Source organism: Taudactylus pleione, unplaced genomic scaffold (genome assembly GCF_031769625.1).
Source record: "Taudactylus pleione unplaced genomic scaffold, aTauple2 ptg000988l, whole genome shotgun sequence".
Lineage (NCBI taxonomy): Eukaryota > Metazoa > Chordata > Amphibia > Anura > Myobatrachidae > Taudactylus > Taudactylus pleione.
This window is the reverse complement of record NW_028285389.1, coordinates 229,897-253,287: the sequence shown is the minus strand read 5'-3', so window position 1 is coordinate 253,287 and position 23,391 is coordinate 229,897. Positions and strand designations below refer to the sequence as shown.

Sequence of the window (23,391 nt, the reverse complement as noted above, 5' to 3'; positions counted from 1 at the left end):
AAAAAAAAAAAGTTGTACAAAATCAAATGTAGAATAAAGCAGATATATAGGCAGTACTGTACAGTCTATAATGTGGGGGTTACAACATATACATTAGCATTATTATTACAGTATTATGTGATCTCTCATCACCCATTTACATGCAATAAACATGTACACAGGTGTACGCCTATTTCCCAATGCCCCACCAGATGCACTATTATTAGTGACGATGTAATGACAGTATTAATTACACCAGATGTATAGATAACATCCCACCCGGTAGTAATCCTGTATTGCCAGCACATATGTAATTTACACCTAATTTATAGAACATGCTCAAGTCTCTCCTGGTAGTAAATGTAACACTTAACACAGAGACCCCAGACCCATTAACCCTAGTGTGACACCTGCTGTATCAGCCTGAGGAGCTTTTGCAGGTGCAATAGTAGCAGACACCACCCCCTCATTGCCCCCATGGTGACAGGACAAGACCATACCCCTGCTGGCTGCAAGTGCAACAGTAGCAATGAAAGAAACAACCCAGGCTCATTAACCCCCGATAGGCTGCAGTACCACCGGTAAGAGGACCCTGGGTAACAGAACCAGCAGCAGTGGGAATAATCCAGTCATTAACCCAGTAAGAGCCCCAGGTCATTAACTCATTTGTGACAGCAGCATTGGGAAACAGGAGCCCGTGCCCATTAACCCAACAGTGATGGCAGCATTAGGAGACAGTTCCCCAGGGCACATTAACCCCTCAGTGACAGCAGCATTGGGAAACAGGAGCCCGTGCCCATTAACCCAACAGTGATGGCAGCATTAGGAGACAGTTCCCCAGGGCACATTAACCCCTCAGTGACAGCAGCATTGGGAAACAGGAGCCCGTGCCCATTAACCCAACAGTGATGGCAGCATTAGGAGACAGTTCCCCAGTGCACATTAACCCCTCAGCGACAGCAGCATTGGGAAACAGGAGCCCGTGCCCATTAACCCAACAGTGATGGCAGCATTAGGAGACAGTTCCCCAGGGCACATTAACCCCTCAGTGACAGCAGCATTGGGAAACAGGAGCCCGTGCCCATTAACCCAACAGTGATGGCAGCATTAGGAGACAGTTCCCCAGGGCACATTAACCCCTCAGCGACAGCAGCATTGGGAAACAGGAGCCCGTGCCCATTAACCCAACAGTGATGGCAGCATTAGGAGACAGTTCCCCAGGGCACATTAACCCCTCAGTGACAGCAGCATTAGGAGACAGGGACCCCTCAGTGACAGCAGCATTAGGAGACACCCCTCAGCGACAGCAGCATTGGGAAACAGGAGCCCGTGCCCATTAACCCAACAGTGATGGCAGCATTAGGAGCCAGTTCCCCAGGGCACATTAACCCCTCAGTGATAGCAGCATTAAGAGACAGGACCCCCAGACACATTAACCCCTCAGTGCAAGCAGAACTAGAAGACAGGACCCCAGGTGACAGCAGCATGAGAAAACAGGACCCTTGGGCTCATTAACCCCTCAGTGACAGGAGCATTAGGAGACATGACCTCTGGGCACATTAACCCCTCAGTGATGGCAGCATTAGAAAACAGGACCCCTGGGCTCATTAACTCCTCAGTGACAGCAGCATTAGAACACAGGACCCCTGTGCTCATAACCCCTCAGTGACAGCAGCATTAGAAAAAAGGACCCCTGTGCTCATAACCCCTCAGTGACAGCAGCATTAGAAAACAGGACCCCTGGGCTCATTAACTCCTCAGTGATAGCAGCATTAGAAAACAGGACCCCTGGGCTCATTAACTCCTCAGTGACAGCAGCATTAGGAGACATGACCTCTGGGCACATTAACCCCTCAGTGATGGCAGCATTAGGAAACAGGAACTACGGGGACACCAGCATTGGGAGACAGGCCCATTAACTCCTCAGTGACAGCTGCAGTAGGAGAGACCCTTAGACACATTAACCCCTCAGTGACACTAGCTGAAGACAGGACCCCCAGACACATTAACCCCCCCTCAGTGACAGCAACAATAAGAGACAGAACCCCAAAGCATATTAACCCCTCAGAGACTGCAGCATTAGGAGACCACACAACTGGGCTGGTTAAACCCTCAGCGACAGATTCATTAGGAGACAGAACCTCCAGACACATTAACCCCTCAGTGCTAGATAGGACCCCCAGTGACAGCATAATTAGAAAACAGGACCCCTGGGCTCATTAACCCCTCAGTGACAGCAGCATTAGAAAACAGGACCCCTGGGCTCATTAACCCCTCAGACAGCAGCATTAGAAAACAGGACCCCTGGGCTCATTAACTCCTCAGTGACAGCAGCATTAGAAAACAGGACGCCTGGGCTCATTAACCCCTCAGTGACAGCAGCATTAGAAAACAGGACCCCTGGGCTCATTAACCCCTCAGTGACAGCAGCATTAGAAAACAGGACCCCTGGGCTCATTAACCCCTCAGTGACAGCAGCATTAGAAAACAGGACCCCTGGGCTCATTAACCCCTCAGTGACAGCAGCATTAGAAAACAGGACCCCTGGGCTCATTAACCCCTCAGTGACAGCAGCATTAGAAAACATTACCCCTGGGCTCATTAACCCCTCAGTGACAGCAGCATTAGAAAACAGGACCCCTGGGCTCATTAACTCCGCAGTGACAGCAGCATTAGAAAACAGGACCCCTGGGCTCATTAACCCCTCAGTGACAGCAGCATTAGAAAACAGGACCCCTGGGCTCATTAACCCCTCAGTGACAGCAGCATTAGAAAACAGGACCCCTGGGCTCATTAACCCCTCAGTGACAGCAGCATTAGAAAACAGGACCCCTGGGCTCATTAACCCCTCAGTGACAGCAGCATTAGAAAACAGGACCCCTGGGCTCATTCACTCCTCAGTGACAGCAGCATTAGAAAACAGGACCCCTGGGCTCATTAACCCCTCAGTGACAGCAGCATTAGAAAACAGGAATCCTGGGCTCATTAACCCCTCAGTGACAGCAGCATTAAAAAACAGGACCCCTGGGCTCATTAACTCCTCAGTGACAGCAGCATTAGAAAACAGGACGCCTGGGCTCATTAACCCCTCAGACAGCAGCATTAGAAAACAGGACCCCTGGGCTCATTAACCCCTCAGACAGCAGCATTAGAAAACAGGACCCCTGGGCTCATTAACTCCTCAGTGACAGCAGCATTAGAAAACAGGACCCCTGGGCTCATTAACCCCTCAGTGACAGCAGCATTAGAAAACAGGATTCCTGGGCTCATTAACCCCTCAGTGACAGCAGCATTAGAAAACAGGACCCCTGGGCTCATTAACCCCTCAGTGACAGCAGCATTAGAAAACAGGACCCCTGGGCTCATTAACCCCTCAGTGACAGCAGCATTAGAAAACAGGACCCCTGGGCTCATTAACCCCTCAGTGACAGCAGCATTAGAAAACAGGACCCCTGGGCTCATTAACTCCGCAGTGACAGCAGCATTAGAAAACAGGACCCCTGGGCTCATTAACCCCTCAGTGACAGCAGCATTAGAAAACAGGACCCCTGGGCTCATTAACTCCTCAGTGACAGCAGCATTAGAAAACAGGACCCCTGGGCTCATTAACCCCTCAGTGACAGCAGCATTAGAAAACAGGACCCCTGGGCTCATTAACCCCTCAGTGACAGCAGCATTAGAAAACAGGACCCCTGGGCTCATTCACTCCTTAATGACAGCAGCATTAGAAAACAGGACCCCTGGGCTCATTAACCCCTCAGTGACAGCAGCATTAGAAAACATGAATCCTGGGCTCATTAACCCCTCAGTGACAGCAGCATTAAAAAACAGGACCCTTGGTGACAACAGTATTGGGAGACAGGGCCCATTGACCCTTCAGTGACAGCAGCATTAGGAAGACCCTTAGAAACATTAACCCTCCAGTGACAGCAGCATTAGGAGACATGACCTCTGGGCACATTAACCCCTCAGTGATGGCAGCATTAGGAAACAGGAACTACGGGGACACCAGCATTGGGAGACAGGCCCATTAACTCCTCAGTGACAGCTGCAGTAGGAGAGACCCTTAGACACATTAACCCCTCAGTGACACTAGCTGAAGACAGGACCCCCAGACACATTAACCCCCCCTCAGTGACAGCAACAATAAGAGACAGAACCCCAAAGCATATTAACCCCTCAGAGACTGCAGCATTAGGAGACCACACAACTGGGCTGGTTAAACCCTCAGCGACAGATTCATTAGGAGACAGAACCTCCAGACACATTAACCCCTCAGTGCTAGATAGGACCCCCAGTGACAGCAGCATTAGAAAACAGGACCCCTGGGCTCATTAACCCCTCAGTGACAGCAGCATTAGAAAACAGGACCCCTGGGCTCATTAACCCCTCAGACAGCAGCATTAGAAAACAGGACCCCTGGGCTCATTAACTCCTCAGTGACAGCAGCATTAGAAAACAGGACGCCTGGGCTCATTAACCCCTCAGTGACAGCAGCATTAGAAAACAGGACCCCTGGGCTCATTAACCCCTCAGTGACAGCAGCATTAGAAAACAGGACCCCTGGGCTCATTAACCCCTCAGTGACAGCAGCATTAGAAAACAGGAATCCTGGGCTCATTAACCCCTCAGTGACAGCAGCATTAAAAAACAGGACCCCTGGGCTCATTAACTCCTCAGTGACAGCAGCATTAGAAAACAGGACGCCTGGGCTCATTAACCCCTCAGACAGCAGCATTAGAAAACAGGACCCCTGGGCTCATTAACCCCTCAGACAGCAGCATTAGAAAACAGGACCCCTGGGCTCATTAACTCCTCAGTGACAGCAGCATTAGAAAACAGGACGCCTGGGCTCATTAACCCCTCAGTGACAGCAGCATTAGAAAACAGGACCCCTGGGCTCATTAACCCCTCAGTGACAGCAGCATTAGAAAACAGGACCCCTGGGCTCATTAACCCCTCAGTGACAGCAGCATTAGAAAACAGGACCCCTGGGCTCATTAACCCCTCAGTGACAGCAGCATTAGAAAACAGGACCCCTGGGCTCATTAACCCCTCAGTGACAGCAGCATTAGAAAACATTACCCCTGGGCTCATTAACCCCTCAGTGACAGCAGCATTAGAAAACAGGACCCCTGGGCTCATTAACTCCGCAGTGACAGCAGCATTAGAAAACAGGACCCCTGGGCTCATTAACCCCTCAGTGACAGCAGCATTAGAAAACAGGACCCCTGGGCTCATTAACCCCTCAGTGACAGCAGCATTAGAAAACAGGACCCCTGGGCTCATTAACCCCTCAGTGACAGCAGCATTAGAAAACAGGACCCCTGGGCTCATTAACCCCTCAGTGACAGCAGCATTAGAAAACAGGACCCCTGGGCTCATTAACCCCTCAGTGACAGCAGCATTAGAAAACAGGACCCCTGGGCTCATTAACCCCTCAGTGACAGCAGCATTAGAAAACAGGACCCCTGGGCTCATTAACTCCGCAGTGACAGCAGCATTAGAAAACAGGACCCCTGGGCTCATTAACCCCTCAGTGACAGCAGCATTAGAAAACAGGACCCCTGGGCTCATTAACTCCTCAGTGACAGCAGCATTAGAAAACAGGACCCCTGGGCTCATTAACCCCTCAGTGACAGCAGCATTAGAAAACAGGACCCCTGGGCTCATTAACCCCTCAGTGACAGCAGCATTAGAAAACAGGACCCCTGGGCTCATTCACTCCTTAGTGACAGCAGCATTAGAAAACAGGACCCCTGGGCTCATTAACCCCTCAGTGACAGCAGCATTAGAAAACAGGAATCCTGGGCTCATTAACCCCTCAGTGACAGCAGCATTAAAAAACAGGACCCTTGGTGACAACAGTATTGGGAGACAGGGCCCATTGACCCTTCAGTGACAGCAGCATTAGGAAGACCCTTAGAAACATTAACCCTCCAGTGACAGCAGCATTAGGAGACAGGACCCCGGATCCATTAACCCAACAGTGACAGCAATATTAGGAGACAGGACCCTTGGTGACAGCATTGGGAAACAGGAACCCTGGGCCCATTAATCCCTCAATAGCAGCAGCATTAGGAGACAGGATCCAGGGAACATTAACCCCTCAGTGACAGCAGCATTAGGAGACAGGGACCCCTCATGACAGCAGCATTAGGAGACAGGGACCCCCGGTGACAGCAGCATTAGGAAACAGGGACCTCTCAGTGACACCAGCATTAGGGGACAGGGACCCCGTTGACAGCAGCATTAGGGGACAGGGACCCCTCAGTGACAGCAGCATTAGGAGACAGGGACCCCTCAGCAACAGCAGCATTAGGGGACAGGGACCTCTCAGTGACAGCAGTATTAGGGGACAGGGACCTCTCAGTGACAGCAGTATTAGGGGTCAGGGAACCCTCTTAACAGCAGCATTAGGAGACAGGGAACTCTGTTGACAGCAGCATTAGGAGACAGGGACCTCCAGTGACAGCAGCATTAGGGGACAGGGACCCCTCAGTGACAGCAGCATTAGGAGACAGGGACCCCTCAGCAACAGCAGCATTAGGGGACAGGGACCTCCAGTGACAGCAGCATTAGGGGACAGGGACCTCTCAGTGACAGCAGCATTAGGGGACAGGGACCCCCGGTGACAGCAGCATTAGGGGTCAGGGAACCCTCTTGACAGCAGCATTAGGAGACAGGGACCTTCAGTGACAGCAGCATTAGGAGAAAGGAACCCACGGTGACAGCAGCATTAGGAGACAGGGACCCCCGGTGATAGCAGCATTAGGGGACAGGGACCCCGGTGACAGCAGCATTAGGAGACAGGGACCCCCGGTGACAGCAGCATTAGGGGACAGGAACCCCCGGTGAGCAGCATTAGGGGACAGGGACCCCCGGTGAGCAGCATTAGGAGACAGGGACCCCCGGTGACAGCAGCATCAGGGGTCAGGGAACCCTGTTGACAGCAGCATTAGGGGACAGGGACCTCCAGTGACAGCATTAGGGGAATTAGGGGACAGGGACCCCTGGTGACAGCAGCATTAGGAGACAGGGACCCCGGTGACAGCAGCATTAGGAAACAGGGACCCCCGGTGACAGCAGCATTAGGGGACAGGGACCCCGGTGACAGCAGCATTAGGGGACAGGGACCCCCGGTGACAGCAGCATTAGGGGACAGGAACCCCCGGTGACAGCAGCATTAGGGGACAGGGACCCCGGTGACAGCAGCATTAGGAGACAGGGACCCCCGGTGACAGCAGCATTAGGGGTCAGGGAACCCTGTTGACAGCAGCATTAGGGGACAGGGACCTCCAGTGACAGCAGCATTAGGGGACAGGGACCCCCGGTGACAGCAGCATTAGGGGTCAGGGAACCCTGTTGACAGCAGCATTAGGGGACAGGGACCTCCAGTGACAGCAGCATTAGGGAACAGGGACCCCGGTGACAGCAGCATTAGGAGACAGGGACCCCGGTGGCAACAGCATTAGGAGACAGGGACCCCCGGTGGCAACAGCATTAGGAGACAGGGACCCCGGTGACAGCAGCATTAGGAGACAGGGACCCCGGTGACAGCAGCATTAGAGGACAGGGACCACCGGTGGCAGCAGCAATAGAGGACAGGGACCCCCGGTGACAGCAGCATTACGGGACAGGGACCCCCGGTGACAGCATCATTAGAGGACAGGGACCCCCGGTGGCAGCAGCAGTAGAGGACAGGGACCCCCGGTGGCAGCAGCAGCAGAGGACAGGGACCCCCGGTGACAGCAGCATTACGGGACAGGGACCCCCGGTGACAGCATCATTAGAGGACAGGGACCCCCGGTGGCAGCAGCAGTAGAGGACAGGGACCCCCGGTGGCAGCAGCAGCAGAGGACAGGGACCCCCGGTGACAGCAGCAGCAGAGGACAGGGACCCCCGGTGACAGCAGCAGTAGAGGACAGGGACCCCCGGTGACAGCAGCATTACGGGACAGGGACCACCGGTGGCAGCAGCAATAGAGGACAGGGACCCCCGGGGGCTCGGTGACAGTGCAGGGAAGGGGTCTCTCACCTGGCCGGGACACATGGAGTCAGGCTCCCGGGCAGCACACCGCCATGCTGGGGCTCAGGCTCAGCAGCCGCTTTTCCCGCGAATTATTGACGTTTCAGTTATGTAATTACCAGTCTCCCCCTCCCTCTGCTGCTCCATCATTGGCCGGACAGCCCCCGACTCTGCCCCCCCAGCCCGGGGCCGCTCTCACCGCTCCCCGGCTCTCTGTACTGTACATGACATGTGTCTGTGTGTTCCTGTACTCCACATGTATGTGTATCTCTGTACTGTACATGTGTGTAGGGCTATCTCTACTGTACGTGTGTGTCTCTTCTACATGTTCCTGTACTGTATCTGTGCATCTGAACTGTACATGCGTGCCTTGCTACTGTACATGTGTCTGTGTGTCTCTGTACTGTACATGTATGTCTGTATACTGTATTGTACCTGTGTGTCTCTACTGCACATGCGTTTATCTTCTATATGTTCATGTACTGTACATGTGTGTGTATCTGTACTTTACATGTGTGTTTGTGTGTCTATGTACTGCACATGTATGTCTCTACATGTGTGACTCTACTGTACATGTGTCTACATTATGTCTCTACTGTACACGTGTTTCTCTTATGCATGTTCCTGTACTGTACATTTGTGTATCTTCTACATGTTCCTGTTCATGTGTATCTCTGTACTGTACATGTATGTCTGTATTGTACCTGTGTTTCTACTGCACATGCATTTATCATTTGTGTCTCTGTACTTTACATGTGTGTTTATTTGTTATTTACTGTACATGTGTGTCTAATTACTGTACATGTGTCACATGTGTGTCTGTACTGTATGTGCGCGTCTCTGTACCTTACATGTGTGTTTATTTGTTATTTGTTGTACATGCATGTCTGTACTGTACATGTGTGACTCTCCACTGTATATTTGTGTACATGTGTGTCTGTATATGTGTGTTTGTTATTTACTGTACATCTGTGTCTAACTACTGTATATATGTGTCTGTACTGTACATGTGTGACTCCACTGTCTTTGTATATCTCTTTACTGTACATGTGTGTATGTACATGTGTATTTCTTCTACATGTTCCTATACTGTACATGTGTGTCTGTATGTCTCTACTGTACACGTGTGTCTCTTCTACATGTTCCTGTACTGTATATGTGTGTATTTTCTACATGTTCCTGTACTGTTCCTGTGTGTCTCTGTACTGTACGTGTATCTTCTTCATGTTTCTGTACTGTACATGTGTGACTATGTCTCTGTACAGTACTATACATGTATCTCTGTACTGTACATATATCTGTGTGTTCCTGTATTGTGCATGTGTATCTCTGTACTGTACATGTTTTTATGTCTCCTCACCGTATTTCTGTATTATGTATGCACATTCCTGTACATGTGTGTCTCTGTACTATACATGTGATCTGTACTGTACATGACTGTCTCTCTTACATGTTCCTTTGCTGTACATGTGTGTCTCTGTACTCTATATGTATCTCTGTATGGTCCTGTACTATATATATATGTGTGTCTGTATATTTTTTTTACTGTACATGGGTGTCCCTTCTACATGTTCTTTTACTGAACTCTACATGTTCCGTTACTGTGTCTGTGATGTACATGTATGTGTCTTTGTTTCTGTACTGTACATGTGTGTTTTTATGACTCTGTACTGTACACATGTGTCTCCTCCACAGCTTCTCTCTGTAATGTACATGTGAATGTGTGTCTGTATCTTCCTGTACTGTACATTTGTCTGTATATTATGTCTCCTCCAAAGGTCTCTGTTCTGTACAATACATGTGTGTCTGTGTCCTTCTCCACATGTTCCTGTACTGTACATGTGTGTCTCCTACATGTCTGTGTACTGTACATGTGTGTCTGTGTCTTCTCCACATGTTTCTGTACTGTATATGTGTGTCTCCTACATGTCTCTGTACTGTACATGTGTGTCTGTGCCTCTTCCATGTCTCTGTACTGTACATGTGTGTCTGTGCCTCTTTCATGTCTCTGTACTGTACATGTGTCTGTGCCTCTTTCATGTCTCTGTACTGTACATGTGTGTCTGTGTCTCCTCCACATGTTTCTGTACTGTACATGTGTGTCTCCTACATGTCTCTGTACTATACATGTGTGTCTGTGTCTTCTCCACATGTTCCTGTACTGTACATGTGTGTCTCCTACTTGTCTATGTACTGTACATGTGTGTCTGTGTCTTCTCCACATGTTTCTGTACTGTATATGTGTCTCACACAAGTCTCTGTACTGTACATGTGTGTCTCCTACATGTCTCTGTACTGTACATGTGTGTCTGTGCCTCTTCCATGTCTCTGTACTGTACATGTGTGTCTGTGTCTTCTCCACATGTTTCTGTACTGTACATGTGTGTCTCCTACATGTCTGTACTGTACATGTGTGTCCCCTACATGTCTCTGTACTGTACATGTGTGTCTCCTACATGTCTGTGTACTGTACCTGTGGTCTCCTACACATCTCTACTGTACATGTATGTCTCCTACACGTCTCTGTACTGTACATGTATGTCGCCTACATGTCTCTGTACTGAACATGTATGTCTGTGGCTCCTCCACGTTTCTCTGAATTGTTCACTTTCTGTTATATTGATTTTTGTATGCAGAATTAGTACATGCCCCCCCACCACCATTGTACAGCTCCGTGCAATATATGGTGCTTTATATAATATATACTGGGTCTCTTCTATATGGTAAAATATGGACAATAAGGGATTGGGGGGCTGATTCAGAGATGTACGCAATGCTGATATTTATGCATGTACACGATTATCGATAACCTGCGCATGCGTCTAAGTTGCATTGCGCCTTCGTCCAGGTATATTACTGCAGTGACTTGCAGCCACCTTTTACTCGCGTTGTGATTGACAGGGAGCTTTTGTGGGAGGTAACAGGGAATGGCGGTAAGAATCGCAGGCATGTCCAGACCATTGTCATGTCGTGTCACAGTCTGCAGTCCCGGACGCAATACAAATGTCTCCGGGTATCTCAGAGCCTAATTCAGAGCTGTATGTAAACCCGATAGTTTACACAGAACTCCGATATTTACCGGTCCGCGCATGCGCAGGATTTGTACTGCGCATGGGCCGGTGGCTGTCTCCCGCTCTGTGCTTCTTGCCATCAGGGTGCCTGGAACAGCGCCATGCAGCCAGTATCACTGCGCCAGCACTGCCATTGGACGCTCCGAGTATGCTATGCACCCTTACGCTTGTAAGTACAGCCACTCGGAGTGTCCTGAGGAACCTCTGGGCAGTGCTGCCCTTCCCAGTGCCGGTAGCCTCGCCCCCAAAGCGCGATGTAATGATGTCTTGCGCTCTGGGAGCGGGCCGGCACAGGGCGCTTGGGGGCTCTGTTACAGCAGTGGATTGATCCTGAATCGGGCATATCTCTTCACTGACGCAAATGGCGTTTTTTTTTTTTAATACAGCGCACGCGCAGAAACGAATTTACACATTTTTGCTTGTTTGTCCTATTCTCAGCTGGACGCAACTTGACTGGATCTGTCTTTACATGAAACAGGGCGTTTTGGGGCGTGAACTGGGCGGTGGCACGTAACCACCCTGATTTGTGGGGTTTTAGTGGGCGTGTGTCAAATTCTCTGTGCGATAAGGGGTATGGAAGCCTGTTTCTGACACATCTTCTACTTCTAGCACGGGGCTGGTGCAAGTGCAGACAGAGGTGGCAAATTATCGTGCGCCTACTTATCGATACTCTGTTGCCAGGACAGTGACTCCTATAAGTGCCTGTATGACAAAAAGTGAAAGTAAAGTGATAGCTTACGCTACATAATCACTGCAGGGTTGTGACATGGCTTAACTACTGCGCAGGTGCGGACATCGACTCACTCACGTGCAAGCATAGGCTGCCAGGGAGGGGATGCGGAGATCCCTCACCAGCAAGCCAAAATAACGAAAGGGCTGACGGAGATTTTCTGGCCTCTTTCTCTCATCTGTGGCGGCCGGCTTACGTGACCCCATTGGTCGCTTAGCCGGCCGATGTTCCCGCAGATTATCCGATGCTGCGTTGTACAATGCAGCTCGGATAAGTAATGCGTACAGGGGGCGTGATTCCCCCTGCTGCATTAGTATATTAGCAAGGACAGAATTGCAAAACTGCCTGTGTGCACCAATGCTATTCCATCCTAAACTGAATCACCCCCTCTGTGTGTAATGCATGTAGCATAGGGGTTTTCAGCCATTTTCGCTCATGCACAGTTGCATTACGTGCAGATTACAGGCCTGATTCAGATCCGCACACAAATCCCATCGCAGCTGTGGTATCTCACCGATGGCAATTGTGAAAATATGCTAAAGACCCTCCGTACAGTTCTTAGAGACGCCCACTAAAAGCATCTCACATCCACAGCTCACAAAACTGGAAACATCGAAAACATTGAACGCAGATCTGGCGGCCATCAGCCTTCTGAGTAAAGGCCCCCATACATCAACAATCGATTGTAGCAATTTGCAATCGATTGTGTATAAAAATCTGCAATGTATGAGGTTCACAGAGCGCTGATTCCAACCAAAAAGTGATTGGAATTGGTAAATCAGATTGTCCGACATGTTGGATTTCACAGATCGATTGGGGCTGTAAATTGCTAGCGTATGGACATGATCAGCAAATTTGCAGACCGTTACTAGTAAAATGATGGAGCCTTTCAAGATTGTCAGATCTGTGTTTGCTGCAATCGATCTGCAAATCACTGAAAAAGATCTGTATTGTATGGGCGCAGATTGCTCGATTGGGAAATCCTAAAATCGGACATCAACTCTTCATATTGTTCAATTGAGGTTATCTGATTGCTGATGTATGGGGGCCTTTAAATCGAAGCTCTCGCAGATATAGCGGGTCCCTGGGATTACATATTAGGACGTCTCCTGTTAAGTACAAGAAAATCCCTCAGATCGCAAACAAAGACCATTGCAATACTGGAATCTTTTGGGGATTTGGGGCCTCATTCAGACCCACTCGCAAGCGGCTGTCCGCTCGCAAGTGGGTCGATGGTGTGCACTGCGCATGCACACGATGGAGGGAGCTCCGTCGTGCGCATGCGCCAGACGCGACGAGCGAAGGACTTTCCTTCGCTCGTAGTGTCTGATCAAAGGGGGCGTGCTGTCGATGTTGATTGACAGCACACCCCCTTTGGTGGGCGTGCCGGGGGCGTGCCTGCCAGACGGAGGCGTTCCCAAGGGAACGCCTACCGTCAGAAGCCGGCCCCACTGACATCACTAGTGATGTCAGTGGGAGTGATTTTGGCTCTGATAGAGCCAAAATCACTCCAGGACTTGTGGTCGAAAAACCCGACCACAGGCTTCTGGTCGCACTGGCGATGGTCGTGATGGTCAAGACCATCGCGACCATGATCCTGCACGCTCGTATGTGCTGTGGGTGGTGACCCACAGCTATACGAGCGTCCAGGAGGACGCTCCATTTTCATGGAGGACGGCCCTCATTCAGAGCGAGCGCTCTGCTCAGAGCGTCCGGCTCTAAATGAGGGCCTTAGACTTTTACCATAAACTACAAATGAGGGACTTTCCTCGTGGATTCCCAAAATATCTCCTTGGAATTCTAGAATGATTTTCAATAAAAGTCTAAACAACTGTGTCTGTCTTATTCACATTCAGCTACAATTTGTGTATAATGGAACTCCTCAGCATTGTACTATACAAAGGTCGCGGCTCCGTGCAATGTACAGCCGATGTGCGCACTGCGCAACCGGCATCGCACAACTCCTTTGAGTGCTGGGTGGCATGTGGTGGCAGACCTCTGCCTGACCGCAGAGCATCCTCATGGCATCGGTGCCTCGTGGGACAGGGAGTGAATTAACAGAGGTCCTGACCCCACTGAAATGAATGGGAAATGCATAGTACTGATTACACTGTACATCTTCGCATGTAACCGAGGGTTTACGGCATATGGTACAATTTATACTTTATAAGAATCATATTAACTTTTCGGGGTGGCACTGCGAGTGTGTTATCAGGGCCAATGCCAAGATTACTGAAACTAAGGAAGGGGGAGGGGCCACAATTACATTATTCATTGGCAAGTTGCCTCATCAAACCGTCCGTACCACCCTCCCAGGGTCTCCGGGAGACTTATCTACTTTTCCAGGCATCCCTTAGTATTAGGGAAGTCAATTCCGGGATTGGTGGGATCCAGGGATTTAGCGGTCAAAACGCTGGGATTTGAATCCAGGGATTGGTGCCTACAATCCCGAGATTAAGCCGTGCACAGCGCATCTTCTCTTCAGCCCGAGGGCACTAGTTTCATCAGCTCAGATGCTGCCCCCGCGCCTCCTTAGGCTGTGCGGATGCACGTGATGTCATAGGGGCCATACTGCACAGCCGCACACCAGCTCGCCCCTTACGCAGCTGCACGCGCCCGCCCACTCTGGAGTCTGCTGTGGGCGAACGGCGGCAATGTTAAGCGGAGACCTGGCTTAGTCCCTGGACTGGTCCATGTCTGACTCTGTGCCCGAGGCGCCAGCGTCAGTGCGGCCAGAGAGGGGGAGGAGGACTGAAGGAGAGGACTGACTGGCTGGTGTGGGAGTTGGTGGGTACCACTGCCTGCTGCTGCATGCCAGTCCCTGCCCTGGGCTCTGCACTGGTTCCGTGCCTACACTCTCTCTGAATGAAGACTACAGGGTGAGTCAAGTGAATGTACGACACAGTGTCACACACAGCCTGGTATTTCTTAGTGTGGGGGGTGATCAAATCAATCCCGGGATTGAGACTTTTTTCAATCCTGAATCCCGGGATTGAAAATATGAGGCGGGATTGGCTTTCCTAGTTAGCATAATATACATTTATACATATGGTTATAAGAATGAGCACAGGAAGTGAGAATTCTAAGAAAAATAACTTTATTTCTGTTTCCTACCAGGAAAAATTAAAAATGGCGAACAAATCCAGATGTTTTCTAAGAATATAATTGCACTAGTATTTTTGAACCGTCATTCGTCGGGTCGCTAGGTAGTGGACCAGTCATGTAAGGTTTTGTTTGTTTCCTTGATCACCTCTGCTTCCCTCCGGCCGTGAACTTGTCACGCCTGCCCACAGCACGTATCAGAGATGGGATAGACCACCCTACTAACATTGCCGTCATTTTGTCAGATTCATAATTAATGTCTACACATTGTTGGGCTTTACATTCTCCCTGCAGATAGAATTAAATACGCAGTAACATTTCCATACATAGGGCGGAATTAAATTTTTTAGCGCGCCCGATCTCCCATGTAAAGTGACGGGAGATTGCGGGGCGCTATTCAGTTGATGCCGATTATCGCACCCATAGAGGTCGAGTTTAGCCGCGTAAAATGGCAACCCCCGACCGAAGTGCTGGGCACGATCGTGAAAAGTGTCTTTTGGGGGTGTGAGCTGAAATGGTGCGCCGGCAACTGATCGCGCCTGACAGGAGCAACAATTAAGTAGCTCTGTCGGGTGCAAAGGGAGCTCGAGAGAATTTAATTCTGTCCATTAACTGTTTTGGAAAGTAAGTCACTCATCCCCATACCCTACTCATAGCAGGAAAATGAACAGTTCCCTATATTTCCGATCCCTGCCTTTATATTATAAGAAAATATGTGTTCACAATTTTTTTTTTTTGCATTTATAAGCTAAAGGCTGGGTTAAGAAGAACAAATACTAAAGCTGTGTGTGCGAGGCTGTACGGGCAGTTCCGATATTCGCAGCGGATGCTGGATCTGCAGACTGTGCACAGAGATAAATCGCTCTAATGCTGCTTAAAGGGGAACCTCCCATCACTACTTTCTATACACACTGAGACGATATAGAAAGCTATATTAGAGAGCCCACTATTACATATATATGCAAATATTACATATATATGCAAATAAGATGGATAGGGGCGGTGCTACTCTGAATACAATAATTATATTACTTTTCCACACTTTAGCTAAGAAGCAGCCACAGCAGTCTCCTACAGTATGCCTATTGGGGGAGCGATCAAGCTGATCGCGCCCCCCACTGGTTATGCGCCGGCCTGAGGGGGCTCAATGAGCCCACCCTCGCCAGCGCGCAGCGCTGCAAAACATTTTTTTTCTAACCTAAGGAGGCATGGCCACGCCTCCACGATTAGGCCACACCCTTTTTTACCGGGGGCCCGCACGGCTCTTAACGGGCCTGATGGCCATCGATGATTAAAAATCATTGATGGTTTATGATCCATGCTAAATGCTTTTGCCATCGATGGCAGAGAGACAACGGTTCTTAAAAATTAATGGACGAGTGTCAGCAATGATTGTTGTTTTGTTCTTTTCTGAGCTGGACGGAGCTTAGCCCCGCCCCTGCCGCTCACTAAGCTCCGCCCCATTTTTGAATGGCCGTGCCCCGCCGTTCCCACAGCATCGGTGGCCATCGAGGGTTGCAAAGCATCTATGGTTCACCATAGATGGTTTGTGTGCCATCGATGGTAATCACCGATGGACCCATCGATGGTAACAATCGATGGGCACCCCACCGATAGCCATCCCTATTCTGAGGATGCTTTGGGCATTACTGTAATCACCGGCGATTGTGGCCCCGCCCCCTCTGCATGACATCGCGAGGAGGGGATGTAGCCTTGCCGGGAGCGCTAGTTATGGCACTGTGCTTGAAACACATGTTCTGGGATGGTCCTCTGCACAGTCTAATATCTAATTCTTGTGGTACCCTACTGATATTGCTGCCTAAGATGATATAGTTAAATTGCTGGTGTATGGGATGTCGGCTGCCGAAATACCGACGCCGGATTCCCGCCGGCCGGTAAAATGCAGACGCCAATATCCCGAAAGAGATCAGGATACCAGCGTCGGCATCCCGAACGCTGGAATCCCAAATGTCCGGACCCCGGTAACTACCCGGGATGGGGTGGTTAGCTTTAGCCACCCTCTGGGGGAGATTAGGGTTAGACACACCCCTGGGGAGGGTTAGGCTACAGGGAGGGGTGGTTAGGGTTAGGCACCCCCCCCCTGGGAGGGTTAGGTTTAGGGTGTGGAAGGGGGGGGGGTTACAAAACAGGACACACTACTGTGAGACTGAGGGGCCCATTTATTAATGATCGCATTTCCAATGCGATCTGGGCTCGATTTTAGCAACCATGATCGCATCGCTGGATGTGATCATAGCGCCCGAATGTAACAAAATGCACCCGCAGGGACAAGGGCTCCGAATGGAGTGCTGCGATGTGCTGGGAGTGATGCGACCGCGTCAGTGGTCTCTTCACTCCTGTGCCTGGGATCCTGCGCAAGCGCAGTCTACAGACCACACATGCGCCATAGCCAGGGTCTGTGGAACCTTCTCCTGGTAACTTTTGCCATGTATAGCCCATAGGCTAAAGCTGCTTACGCTATCGGTCGTTCGTTCTAAAACAAGGGGTGGCTATTCAAATGAACCGTTCGCTGTTTGCGGTCTGTTCACGCCTCTATGTCTGAACGAGCGAACAAAACTTGCGTTCGTTTTTTGGAAAAATACGCCCCCTGGCCGCTCGCATCCTACGTCATGTGCGCTATTTATTAGATTAATCGAGTACATCGACAAGGGTATGAACTGCTCGCTATTCTTGGGGTTGGTGTTTGCTACCACAATTTTGCGAGCAGTTCTGACTATAAAATAACCCAGTGACGTGGTCAATGACGCTGCTGTTTTAAATATGCACACCCATAAAACGCCCGTTTTGACCTTTAAGCACGCCTGCGTTCGGATCTCCACTCCCCATTTTCAAGCACCTTCCCCTGTTACCACCCACATACGCCTCTTTCTGTCACTCAAAATAGCAGGCATTCGCTATTTTGCGAGCACATGAATTTCGGCCGCACTGACTGGTTAGCACATGCGTATAACGATCCGTACGCATGCGCAGTTGGGCTAACATCGCCATTTTTCCAGCAGCAGTGGTCATAGAGGTGTGCAAACCATTGATGGTTCACCATAGATGTTTTTGTACCATTAATGGTAATCACCGATGGACCCAACCATGGTGGCCATAGATGGACACCTCACTGATGACCATCCCTACCAGAAACACAATTTTCATTGCTTTTAAAATCGAACAAAGTCAACCTATAGTAAATCTACCCCCCGCAGGGCTCATTGTTTTACAAACTTTTCCCATCTCGAGGGAAACTTCAGCCCTTCTCATAGATGAATTTGATTTTCAATTTTTTTGTAGTTGCTTTTTTGTTATTCTTTATTTCCTGGAAAGAGCAGATCTCGATGTCTCTCCCCTGCAGCCCATCCAGAGACTGGCCTGTGCCAGAGAAGCTGATCCCAAGCTCTTTCCGGTGTTTATAATGTTTGCAGGGAGTTAAACAATTGGAGAGAAGGCGATGACGTGGTTTAAGGGAAGAGGACTCTCTCTTTCCCTGATGCTAATCTATAACCTTTTGCATATTTCACATACCAGCACGATGGCATTCCTGATCATTCCCAGTGATTCATCGCCCTGGCAGGCAATCGTCTCTCTGTCATCATTCTCTTCCAGGAACAAATGCCATTTTTAATTCAGATTTGCGTTTCCAGTGTGTTAGATTTTCAGGATTTATTAGGGGTTCAGAAAAGGAAGGAAGAGAGTCGGGAGAGCAAAGTTCTATTCCCAGAAAATGATATATATTGGGAAAACTAGGAAAACAAAGGACTTTTTATTTCAACATTATTTAATTTAAAAAGGTGTTTGGAAACTTTCTCTATCCCGTTTTCTGATTTGCACGCAGACCCGCCTGCAGCTTGATGCTAATGCCAGTATCGACCTTTCCCCTAGTGTACAGGTGTGCGGCTGTACGCGCGAGGGCCGTGACGTCCACTTTCAGCGGTTACAGTCACAACCATTGGAGGCCTCATCGGAACTTCCACCAGCCCCGCGGTAGGTGCGGAATATTGCAAGTTGGTGAGCCACGGGGATTCCTAAAACAGCAGACCAGCTTGTGGAAATGGCGGAGAGGTACGTGGCGGCCGTATGTGGCCGCTTCTTGGGGAGATGGAGGAGGTCAAGCATTTGAGAGCGGGGAGGTTTATCAACTTGGTATCCCCAGCGATGAACTTGTTGCGCTCGAAACAGACATTTCTGAGTTGATCATAGTCCAGGGCATCAGTAAGGCTTAAGTCAAAACACGCCTATTGCGGTTCTCCTGACAAGAATGGCGCCAATAGACCTGCCCACTGACCTTTAGGCCAACTTTCTCTCACAGCTGTTCTTTCAAAAGTAGTTAAATAGGCTTTAATATCAATGCTTGTTATCTTTTGCAGAAAATGACTAGGCCCTGTATGGAGCTGGTTCTGGCTGTGACGGGCAGGGAGGCGTTTCCTGACATGGGTGCAAGACGCTGGACCACCTCATTCAAGGCTTCGCGGGTGTGGTTCTGTAGCCTGCAGTCGTTTGCCCCCCTCCCCCTTCCCAAAGAAAGGGTGTTTGTCACTTTCAATTTTTCACATAGTTTTTTTATGGCTGCAATATAATTTCTATTCCTGCATTCTCCACCATGTGTCAAGATCAGGTCAAAGGGCACTATCTCCTGTGGTAAACAGTATCACTTCTCTTGCAGCCGTCGATTAATATCACACCAGTCCAGGGCCTTGGTACAAGTATCTGCAGCTAGTTTTATTGCACAACACAACATAAACAAAACAAAAATATAAATCCTGCCCTGGCCGTTCCTAACTATACATACTGTATGTCTCTCTCTCGCTCTCTAAAGGTGGGAGGACCTAATGTCCAATTCACACAAAGCAGCTTTTAAATACAGCACATACATAAAGCCATAGCAGTGTCTCTCAACAGGTCTGTCAGCCTGCTCCCCAGGTAGTGAGAGACTGCCCACACCAGGTATTGAAACTGACACACCATTTATCAGCCTCTCACAGGTGGGCTGGAAATCAGGGCTGCTCATTACTCATTACCTGGATAATTACCACACAGAAGTTAAGAACCTAGAACATATATACAGCACCTCCCATCAACAATTTACCCAGTGCCTTTGGTGTTATATATATATATATATGTAATATATATATATATATATACAGGTATAATGGTGGTGAGTGCTGCCAAATCTTGAAAACATTTGGACCCCCCCTCTAGAAATCCTGCCTTTGCCCCAGGACAGTAGGGCAGTAGGGATATCAGACCATTGATACTTATGGCCACTGCACCATACAGTAAGTCAATGCCCAATGCAGGGAAAGATGTTGCATGATCCTTACAGACTAATGGTGCATACACACGGTAAGTTTAAATGTTTAACAAACCCCTAACCTTCCCACAGTCAGCTGTAAATTACACAGGTGCAACAAGGGGTTAATACACCACATAAAAATTTCTCAGATTTCCCTGGTCGATTTGAACGATAACAATATCGATATATCGTTATCGTTCAAATCGACCGGTTTCTGGGCCCTTCAAACGATGGTCGATGCACGGGCACGGATGATCGATATCGACCAGGTTAGCCTGTTTACTATAAGGACCCGCGATCATTGATCGCAGGGTCGTTATAGTAGTTGGGGGGTTGATGCATGTGTTGGATGTTCGATATCAAACATCCAACACATGCAGGACGATCAAATAACGATCGTTATCAGTATCTGATCATCTCCAAGTCTGACCGCATGTACCAACCATTAAAGTTAGTAATAGTAAAAGAGACAATAAACTGTAACAACTTAAAGCACGAACTACTTGGCAACGTAACAATTACACTAATTGATTTCACCTTTTTCGTCTGCGTCTGGCTGCAACAAACAGGAATGAGCAGACGGTTAGTCATCATGGCAGCAGCCACATGCTGAGATCCTCTCTATGCTCCAGTGTGCGGCTGGAAGTGACAGTAACACTGGCTGGACACAAGAAGATAACTGTGTAACAGCTGCTACATTGTAACTGTCTCCGTTACACAGGAGCTGGCAGAGTCATTTACACGCATTCCTGGACTGGCATCCCCTGTGGAAGAGCACAAGGCACATTCAACATGAGGCAGACTGATGTATAATGTGAGGGCACCAGCAAACCTCTGCCAGATCTCACCCATCCAGCATAAATCAATAGTACGGAAAACTAAGCTACAGGTGCCCTAATACACCTATCCTTTTTGAGCCATATGGTTTGCGACGCAAACCTTGGGTAGCGGTTCCTGGACTTTTGTACTTTTCCAAAATTTGGCACAAACCAACCTTTTTACTTTTGTGAAATGACTTCTGCCAGTCGTGCGTCCAATGACCTTGATTCAAGGGCTGTCACAGTGTGCCAGATGGTCGCGATGGTCTTAGCCATCGCGACCATCTTTTTGGCCGCTTGCTATAGCTGTGGGTGGTCACCCACAGCTATGTGAGCGGCCAGGAGGCCGCTCTAAATTTAGGAAGGACGGCCCTGATTCAGAGCGAGCGCTCTGTCAGAGCGTCCGGCTCTGAATCAAGGCCACTGTCAATTACTACATGTTGCACCCTGATGGAGACATTGGGCCTGATTCAGAGCCGCTCGCTAATTGCGGTCGTTCGTTTTATAAAAAGGGGTGGCTATTCAAATGAACCGTTCGCACTTTGCGGTCTGTTCACGCCTCTAAGTCTGAACGAGCGAGCAAAACTTGCGGTTGTAATTTTGAAAAATACGCCCCCTGGCCGTTCGCATCCTACGTCATGTCCGCTATTTATTAGATTAATCGAGTACATCGAACAGCGTATGAACTGCTCACTATACTTGTGGTTGGTTTTTTCAACCGCTATTTTGCGAGCAGTTCTGATTTAAAAGAAAACAAGTGACGTGGTCAATTACGCTGCTGTATTAATTATGCACTCCCTTAAAACGCCCGTTTTGACCTTTATGCACGCCTGCGTTCTGAATTCCACTCCCCGTTTTCAAGCACCTTCCCGTTACCACCCACATACGCCTCCTTCTGTCACTCAAAGTAGCAGGCATTCGCTATATAGCGAACAAACGATTTTCGGCCGCACTGACTGGTTCACGCATGCGTATTAAAATCCGTATGCATGCACAGTTGTTCGAACATCGCTCATAACGAACGAGCGGCCGCTTACGAGCGGCTCTGAATGAGGGCCATTGTTTCACATTTAAAGTGTCTTTGTATCAATGGAATTTTCACTTTCCCTGCAACACATTTGGAATATTGATACTAATTAATATATAGAGGACTCTTTATCTATTTTTATTTATTTTTGGATCGCTCTACATGTCATTGGGAATAATCTTACAGTTTTTATATAAGAATTATTGTCTGTATAGGCTGAATTACAACTACCCTGTTTTTTTATATTAATACTTTATTTATTTTATGTCATCAAATTATTTTTTTATACAGATATAGGTTGAATAAATATTTCTATATTTACATCATTTCTACATTATTGTTGTGATTTATATAGCGCAGTTCCTGGTTCGTATATATTTTTTTGCATGGTGACAGGTGCACAGTAATCAGGAGCACGGTGACAGGTGCACAGCAATCAGAAATACAGAGACAGGTGCACAATAATCAGGAGCACAGTACTAGGTGCACAATAATCAGGAGCACAGTACTAGGTGCACAGTAATCAGGAGCACAGCAGCAGGTGCCCAGTAATCAGGAGCACGGTGACAGGTGCACAGTAATCAGGAGCACAGCGACAGGTGCACAGTAATCAGGAGCACAGTACTAGGTGCACAGTAATCAGGAACACAGCAAAAGGTGCACAGTAATCAGGAGCACAGCAGCAGGTGCCGAATAATCAGGAGCACGGTGACAGGTGCCCAGTAATCAGGAGCAGGGTGACAGGTGCCCAGTAATCAGGAGCACGGTGACAGGTGCACAGTAATCAGGAGCACAGTGACAGGTGCACAGTAATCAGGAGCATGGTGACAGACGCACAGTAATCAGGAGCACCGCGACAGGTGCACAGTAATCAGGAGCACAGCGACAGGTGCACAGTAATCAGGATCACAGGGACAGGTGCACAGTAATCAGGAACACGGCGACAGGTTCCCAGTAATCAGGAGCACGGCAACAGGTGCACAGTAATCAGGATCACAGGGACAGGTGCACAGTAATCAGGAACACGGCGACAGGTTCCCAGTAATCAGGAGCACGGCGACAGGTGCACAGTAATCAGGAGCACAGGTGTACAATAATCAGGAGCACAGGTGTACAGTAATCAGGAGCATGGTGACAGGTGCACAGTGATCAGGAGCACGGGGACAGGTGCACAGTAATCAAGAGCACAGCGACAGGTGCACAGTAATCAGGAACATGGCGACAGGTGCACAGTAATCAGGAGCACGGAGACAGGTGCGCAGTAATCATGAGCACAGCGACAGGTGCACAGTAATCAGGAGCACAGCGACAGGTGCACAGTAATCAGGATCACAGGG

General features: G+C 49.1%; 1 protein-coding gene across 1 annotated transcript in view; it reads right to left on the bottom strand.

The window, feature by feature from the left end:
- PHF19 (PHD finger protein 19) overlaps positions 1-8,092 on the bottom strand; it is an 80,939-nt gene extending 72,847 nt beyond the window's left edge. Inside the window, exon 1 of the mRNA XM_088460902.1 lies at positions 8,017-8,092. The gene's annotated coding sequence lies outside the window, so the exon portion shown is untranslated. The remainder of the gene's footprint in view (positions 1-8,016) is intronic.
- Between the last annotated feature and the right edge of the window lie 15,299 nt (positions 8,093-23,391).